At 45.9% G+C, this 8,544-nt stretch overlaps 1 pseudogene; it reads right to left on the bottom strand.

Annotated features, from left to right (window-relative positions):
* Window positions 1-351: 351 nt before the first annotated feature.
* Window positions 352-8,544, bottom strand: part of LOC112075400 (signal-induced proliferation-associated 1-like protein 2) — a 71,490-nt pseudogene continuing 63,297 nt past the window's right edge.

Here is an 8,544-nt window from a genome sequence, read left to right as displayed (position 1 = left end):
GTGCAGATAACAGACATTAAGTTGATTCTCTTGGTGCCTCCTGGTGCAGATAGCAGACATTAAGCTGATTCTCATGAAAGGTTACCAGAACAGAAGGGTTCCCAGGGGACAGAGAAGAGGCGTTCCCAGGAACAGAGGGGTTCCCAGGGGACAGAGAAGAGGGGTTCCCCAGCGGGACAGGGAAAGAGGCGTTCCCCAGGGGACAGGAAAGAGGCGGTTCCCAGAACAGAGGGGTTCCCAGGGGAAGAGAAAGAGGCGTTCCCAGAACGAGGGTCCCACAGGGGACAGAGAAAGAGGTCCAGGGGAAGAGGCGTTCCCAGGACAGAGGGGTTCCAGGGGACAAGAGAAAGAGGGGTTCCCCAGGGACAGAGAAAGAGGCGTTCCCCAGAACGAATCCCCACACAGCACAGGGTTTCCTTGAATAGTTATGTTTTATCCCTGGGGCTTGAGCATGAGCTTGTAGAAATTGTCTGTCCATTGGCATTCGAGAAGTCTAGTTGCCCCCCAAGGGAGTAGAGGGTTCCATTGCTCCTTGGCAGTAGGTACTCTCAGTGCAGTAGTATGGCAGTAGTCGTCAGAGTTCTGTTGCCCCTGGGGTAGTAAAGTGTCCTTGTTCCCAGGGCATTAGTCCTCCAGTACAGTTTCAGGGTTTCTTGTCGATAGTGTGGAAGAACCATTCAGTAAACTTCCTGAGTTGAGCGGCTGATGTCTGACTTTCTCCTGTAGTCTCATGTTGTCTTGTCTCAGGTGCTGCACCTCTACCTGCAGCAACACCTTGTCCTCCTTCTCCTGTAGAGATAGAGAACATATCATATTAACCATGACTCTAACCCTGACCCAAACCCTGACCTCTACTGCAGCAACACCTTGTCCTCCTTCTCCTGGGAGAGAGAGAACATATCATATTAACCCTGACCTCTAACCTGACCCAAACCCTAACCTCTACCTGCGTAACACTTTGTCCTCCTTCTCCTGGTAGAGATAGAGAATATATCATATTAACACTGGACCTCTAACCCTGACCCAAACCTGACCCAAACCTAACCTCTAGCTGCAGCAACACCTTGTCTCTCTTCTCCTGGTAGAGATAGAGAATATATCATATTAACACTGACCTCTAACCCAACCTCTACTTGCAGTAACACCTTGTCCTCCTTCTCTTGGTAGAGAGAGAGAACATATCATATCAACACTGACATCTAACCCTGACCCAAACCTGACCTCTACCTGCAGTAACACCTTGTCCTCCTTCCCTGGTAGAGAGAGAGAAACATATCATATTAACACTGACCCCTAACCCTGACCTCTAACCCTGACCAAACCCTAACTCTACCTGCAGCAACACCTTGTCCTCCTTCTCCTGGTAGAGATAGAGACATATCAATATTAACACTGACCCCTAACCCTGACCCTAACCCTGACCCAAACCCTGACCCAAACCTGACCTCTACCTGCAGCAACACTTGTCCTCCTTCTCCTGGTAGAGATAGAGAATATATCATATTAACACTGACTCTAACCTAACCTCTACCTGCAGTAACACTTGTTCCTCCTTCTCCTGGGAGATAGAGAATATATCATATTTAACACTGACCTCTAACCCTGACCCCTAACCCTGACCCAAACCCTGACCTCTACCTGCAAAACACCTTGTCCTCCTTCTCCTGGTAGAGATAGAAATATATCATATTAACACTGACCTCTAACCTGACCTCTAACCCTGACCCTAACCCTGACCCAAACCTGACTCTACCTGCAGCAACACCTTGTCCTCCTTCTCCTGAGAGATAGAGAATATATCATATAAACACTGACCTCTAACCCGACCTTACCCTGACCCTACCCTGACCAAACCCTGACTTCTACCTGCAGCAACCCTTGTCCTCCTGCTCCTGAGGAGGAGATCAACAACTCAACATTTGGGTTTTGTCTGAAATGGATGCATTTCAGATGGAGGTTAACGGTCTCTTATCATCACTTGGAAAAGTATGGGTTCACAAATAGCTGTAAAATGACAACCAACCCTGTTGTTCTGGCTTATAAGACTAGCTACGTGACTTTTTTCTAACAATTTAAAAATGGGACATTCGCTTTATAGTCAGGCAGCACTCAGGCAGTGCTGTGTAAATGGTTTCCTGTGTTCTACCAGGGTTAATAGGGAGTAAGAATACATGGGTTTCCTGTGTTCTACCAGGGTTAATAAGGGAGTAAGAATACATGGGTTTCTGTGTTTCCCCAGGTTAATACGGGAGTAAGAATACTGGGTTTCCTGTGTTCTACCCAGGGTTAATACGGGAGTAAGAATACATGGGTTCCTGTGTTCTACCCAGGTTAATAAGGGAGTAGAATAATGGGTTTCCTGTGTTCTACCCAGGGTTAATACGGGAGTAAGAATACATGGGTTTCCTGTGTTCTACCCAGGGTTAATACGGGAGTAAGAATACATGGGTTTCCTGTGTTCTACCCAGGGTTAATACGGGAGTAAGAATACATGGGTTTCCTGTGTTCTACCAGGGTTAATAGGGAGTAAGATACATGGGTTTCCTGTGTCTACCCAGGGTTAATACGGGAGTAAGAATACATGGGTTTCCTGTGTTCTACCCAGGGTTTAATACGGGAGTAAGAATACATGGGTTTCCTGTGTTCTACCCAGGGTTAATACGGGAGTAAGAATACATGGGTTTCCTGTGTTCTACCAGGGTTAATACGGGAGTAAGAATACATGGGTTTCCTGTGTTCTACCAGGGTTAATACGGGAGTAAGAATACATGGGTTTCTGTGTTCTACCCAGGGTTAATAGGAGTAAGAATACATGGGTTTCTGTGTTCTACCAGGGTTATATAGGGAGTAAGAATACATGGGTTTCTGTGTGTTCTTACCCAGGGTTAATAAGGGAGTAGAAGTACATGGGTTTCTCTGTGTTCTACCAGGGTTAATACGGGAAGTTAAAGAATGGTACCGTTTCTGAGGTCATGCTGCAGTTGAGTCAGGATCACCTCCAGTTGGTTGACTTTACCAGTCAGAGTGGAGGGAGAGCTGCTCCTGGACAAACACATACACAGAGATTTTATATTGGTTATAAAAGACACATACTAGCCTATAAGGTATTTGCAATCATGATGATTAGGTTGTTTGAGGTGGTGATGTGCCAGCTCCTACCTTGCCTTTAGGGCGCACCCCTCGGGTGTAATTTACGTCTTTATGGTATAGTATTGTGTGATGTGGTATAATATAGTATAGTATGGTATAGTGTGATGTGGTATAATATAGTATAGTATGGTATAGTATAGTGTGATGTGGTATAGTATGGTGTGGTGTGGTGTGGTGTGGTATAGTATGGTATGCACAGTATAGTTTAGTATGGAATGGTATATTAAAGTATGGTATGGTATAGAATGGTATGGTATAGTATGGTATTGTATAGTATAGTTTAGTATGGAATAGCATATTAAAGTATGGTATTGTATATTATAGTATGGTATAGTGTGGAATGTTATAGTATAGTATGGTACAGTATGGCATAGTGTGGTATGGCATAGTATGATTTGATGTGGTATAGTATGGTATATTATGATGTGATGTAGTATGGTATAGTATAGTATGGAATAGTATAGTATAGTGGTGTGTGATTTGATGTGGTATAGTATGATATGGTGTGGTATGGTATGGCACAGTATGGTATGGTATAGTACAGTATGGTGTAGCATGTATAGTATGGTATAGTATATTATGGTATAGTATGGCATGTTATGGCATATTATAATATAGTATGGTATAGTATAGTATAGTATGGTATAGTATATTATGGAATGGTATGGCATATTATGGTATGGTGTATTATAGTATGGTATGGTTGTCACGATCGTCTTGACTTTGAATGGAGGACCAAAACGCAGCGTGTGAAAAATAAGACATCTTCTTTTAATGAAGGAAAAAACAAACACTTACAAAATGAACAAAACCGATCGTGAAGCTAAGAAGAACTAAGTGCACACATGCAACATAGAACATAGACATAGACAATTACCCACAAACGCATGATGCCTATGGTGCCTTAAATATGGCTCCCAATCAGAGACAAATGAAGACATCTGTCTCTGATTGAGAACCACTCAGGCAACCATAGACAACTACCACTAGACACTGCCCCATACACATACACAACCCTAGACACTACAAAACACATACATACCCCATGCCACACCCTGACCTAACTAAATATAAATGAAACAAAGATACTAAGGCCAGGGTGTGACAGTACCCCTCCCCAAAGGTGCGGACTCCGACCGCACAACTGACATTGAAGGGAGGGTCCGGGGTGTGCCTTATTATGGCGGCGGCTCGGGTGCGGGACGTGGCCTACTCCACCATTGTCAATACCGCTTTGGTGGCTCTGGTAGATCCTGGCTGACTGGCGGCTTTGGAAGATCCTGGCTGGCTGGTGACTCTGGCTGCTCATGGCTGGCTTGCGACTCTGGCTGCTCATGGCTGGCTGGCGACTCTGGCTGCTCATGGCTGGCTGGCGACTCTGGCTTGCTGATGGTGGCTTGGCGACTCTGGCTGTCATGGGGCTGGCGACTCTGGCTGCTCATGGCTGGCTGGCGACCTGGCTGCTCATGGTCTGGCTGGCGACTCGGCTGCTCATGGCTGGCTGGCGCTCTGGCTGCTCATGGCTGGCTGGCGACTCTGGCTGCTCATGGCTGGCTGGCGACTCTGGCTGCTCATGCTGGCGGCGCTCTGGCTGCTCATGGCTGGCGACGCTCTGGCTGCTCATGGCGGCGGACGCTGCTGCTCATGCTGGCGACGGCTGGCTGCTCATGCTGCGGACGGCTCGGCTGATCCTGTCTGGCTCGGGACAGACGGGCAGCTCTGACGGCTCGGACAGACGGGCAGCTCAGACGGCTGGCAGACGGCAGCTCAGACGGTGCTTGGCAGACGGGCAGTTCAGGCGCGCTGGGCAGACGGCAGACTCTGGCCGGCTGAGGCGCACTGTAGGCCTGGTGCGTGGTGCCGGACTGGTGGTACCGGGCTGGGGACACGCACCTGAAGGCTAGTGCGGGGAGAAGGAACAGGGCATACTGGACCCTGGAGACGCACATTAGGCCTAGTGCGTGGTGCCGGAACTGGTGGTACCGGGCTGGGGACACGCATCTCAGGGCAGTGCGGGGAGCAGCAACAGGACGCACAGGACTCTGGAGACGCACAGGAGGCTTGGTGCTGGTGCCGGAACTGGTGGTCCTGGGCTGGAGACACGCACATAGGGCTAGTGCGTGGAGGAGGAACAGGGCTCTGGAGACGCACAGGAAGCCTGGTGCGTGGTGTAGGCACTGGTGGTATGGTTGGGGCGGGGAGGTGGCGCCGGAAATACCGGACCGTGCAGGCGTACTGGTCCCTTGAGCACTGAGCCTGCCCAACCTTACTGGTTGTATGCTCCCGTCCGCGACCAGTGCGGGGAGGTGGAATAACCCGCACCGGGCTATGTAGGCGAACCGGGGACACATGCGTAAGGCTGGTGCCATGTAAGCCGGCCCAGGAGACGCACTGGTGGCCAGATGCGTTGGGCCGGCTTCATACATCGGCTCAATCCTCAATCTAGCCTGCCAGTGCGGGGAGGTGGAATAACCCGCACCGGGCTATGACACGTACAGGAGACACCATGCACTCTACCTGCGTAACACGGTGTCTCGCCGTACTCTCGCTCTCCACGGTAAGTACAGGAGTATGCGCAGGTCTCCTACCTGACTTCGCACACTCCCTTTTAGCCCCCCCCCAAGATTTTTTTGGGGCTGACTCACAGGCTCCTACCGCGTCTTCGTGCTGCTCCATTCGCCGGTATCCCTCCTCGCACTGCGCCAGAGAATCCCAGGCGGGCTCCGGCATTCTCCTGGGTCTATCGCCACCTGTCGATCTCCTCCACGTAGTGTAGCCAGATCCTCTCCCATTGCCATAATCTGTGTGCATTGCTCCTGTTGCCGCTTCACACGCTGCTTGGTCCCGTTTTGGTGGGTAATTCTGTCACGATCGTCTTGCTGAGAGAAAGTGGACCAAGGCGCAGCGTGTGCAAAATACATTTCTTTTATTGTAGAGAAAGGGGAAAAAACACGCAACAAACACTATAACAACTGAAACAAACAACAAACGAATCGTGAAGCTAATAACGTAAGTGCACACACAGGCTACAAACGTACAACATAGACATAGACAATTACCCACAAACGCATGATGCCTATGGCTGCCTTAAATATGGCTCCCAATCAGAGACAAATGAAAGACATCTGTCTCTGATTGAGAACCACTCAGGCAACCATAGACAACTACACTAGACACTGCCCCATACACATACAACAACCCCTAGACACTACAAAAACACATACATACCCCATGTCACACCCTGACCTAACTAAAATAATAATGAAAACAAAGATAACTAAGGCCAGGGTGTGACAATGGTATAGTATAGTATAGCATGGTATGGTATATCATAGTATGGTGTCGTATAGTATGGTATGGTAGAGTATAGTATGGTATAGTATGGCATGGAATGGTATGGTGTAGTATAGTATGGTATAGTATGGCATGGCATACTATGGCGTAGTATAGCATGGCATATCATGGTATAGTATGGCATAGTATAGTATGGTATAGTATGGCATGGTGTAGTATAGTATGGTATAGTATGGAATAGTATGACATAGTATGGTATGGTGTTGTATGGTATTGAGGGTATGGTATAGTATGGCATAGTACGGTATAGTATGGCATGGTCTATTACAGTATAGTATGGCATGGTATGGTATAGCATGGTTCAGTATAGTATAGTATGGTATGGTATAGTATGGTTCAGTATAGTATGGTGTGGTATAGTCTGGTTCAGTATAGTATAGTATAGTATGGTATGGTATAGTCTGGTTCAGTATAGTATGGTGTGGCATGGTATAGTATGGTTTAGTATAGTACCATGGCGTAGTATTGTATGATGCAGTATAGTATGGTGTAGTATTGTACGGTGTAGTATAATATGGTGTAGTATAGTATAATATGGTATAGTATGGCATGGTGTAGTATGGCATAGCATGGCATGGTGTAGTACGGTATAGTATGGCACGGCGTAGTATGGTAGAGTATGGGATGGTGTAGTACGGTATAGTATGGTATAGTATGGTATGGTTTACTATGGCATGGTGTGGTATAGTATGGTATAGTATGGTATGGTTTACTATGGCATGGTGTGGTATAGTATGGTATAGTATGGTATGGTTTACTATGGCATGGCATAGAATAGCATATCATGGCATAGTATGTTATGACATAGTATGGTGTAGTATGGTGTGGTATGGTATAGTATAGTATAGTTTACTATGACACGGGCAAGTATAGTATGGTATGGTATAGTATTGTATAGTATGCATTATAGTATATTGAGGAGTAGTTTGGTATGGTATAGCATATGATGGTGTACTATAGCATGGTGTAGTATGGTATGATGTGGTATAGTATGGTGCAGTATAGTATGGTGTAGTATAAAAAGGTGTATTATAGTATGGTGTGGTATAGCGTGGTGTAGCATAGCATGATGTAGTATAGTATGGTGTAGTATATTATGGTGTAGTATAAAAAGGTGTAGTCTGGTATGGTGTGGTATGGTGTTGTGTAGCATAGTATGTCATAGTATAGTATGGTGTAGTATGATATGGTGTAGTATAGTATGATGTGGTGTGGTATGGTGTGGTATGACATAGCACAGTATGGTGTAGTATAGCACGGCGTAGTATGGTATGTTGTAGTATAGTATGGTACAGTATAGTATGGTATGGTAGAGTATAGTATGCCGTGTCGTAATATAGTATGGTATAGTATAGTATGGTATAGTATAGTATGGTGTAGTATAGTATGGTGTAGTATTGTGGGGTGTAGTATGACGTGGTGTAGTATGGCATATCATGGCATGGTGTAGCATGGTATAGTATGGCACAGCGTAGTATGGTATAGTATGGTATGACGTAGTATGGTATGGTATAGTATAGTACGATATGGTATGTTATGGCATAGTACGGTGTAGTATAGTATAGTATGGTGTAGTATAGTATGGTATAGTATGCCATTGTGTGGTATAGTATGATGTAGTATAGTATGTTATGTATAGTATGGTATGGTATGGTGTAGTATAGTACGGTATGGTGTGGTAAAGTATAGTATGGTATAGTATGGTATGGTGTAATATAGTATGGTGTGTTATAGTATAGTATGGTATGGTGTGGTATAGTTTAGTGTGGTATAGTATGGTGTGTTATAGTATAGTATGGCATGGTGTGGTATAGCACAGTATGATATGGTGCAGTATAGTATGGTATGGTATAGTATAGCACGGTATGGTATAGTACAATATGGTATGGTATGGTGTGGTATAGTATAGTATGGTGTAGTACAGTATAGTATGGTATGGTATAGTATAATATGGTGTGGTATAGTATAGTATGGTATGGTATAGCATAGTATGGTGTAGTATAGTATAGTATGGTATGGTATGGTATGGTATGGTATGGT

The sequence above is a fragment of the Salvelinus sp. IW2-2015 genome, unplaced genomic scaffold (assembly GCF_002910315.2).
Source record: "Salvelinus sp. IW2-2015 unplaced genomic scaffold, ASM291031v2 Un_scaffold3137, whole genome shotgun sequence".
In the NCBI taxonomy this organism is placed as follows: Eukaryota; Metazoa; Chordata; class Actinopteri; order Salmoniformes; family Salmonidae; genus Salvelinus; species Salvelinus sp. IW2-2015.
The sequence above is the reverse complement of the archived record's forward strand: the minus strand, read 5'-3'. Positions and strand labels throughout refer to the sequence as shown.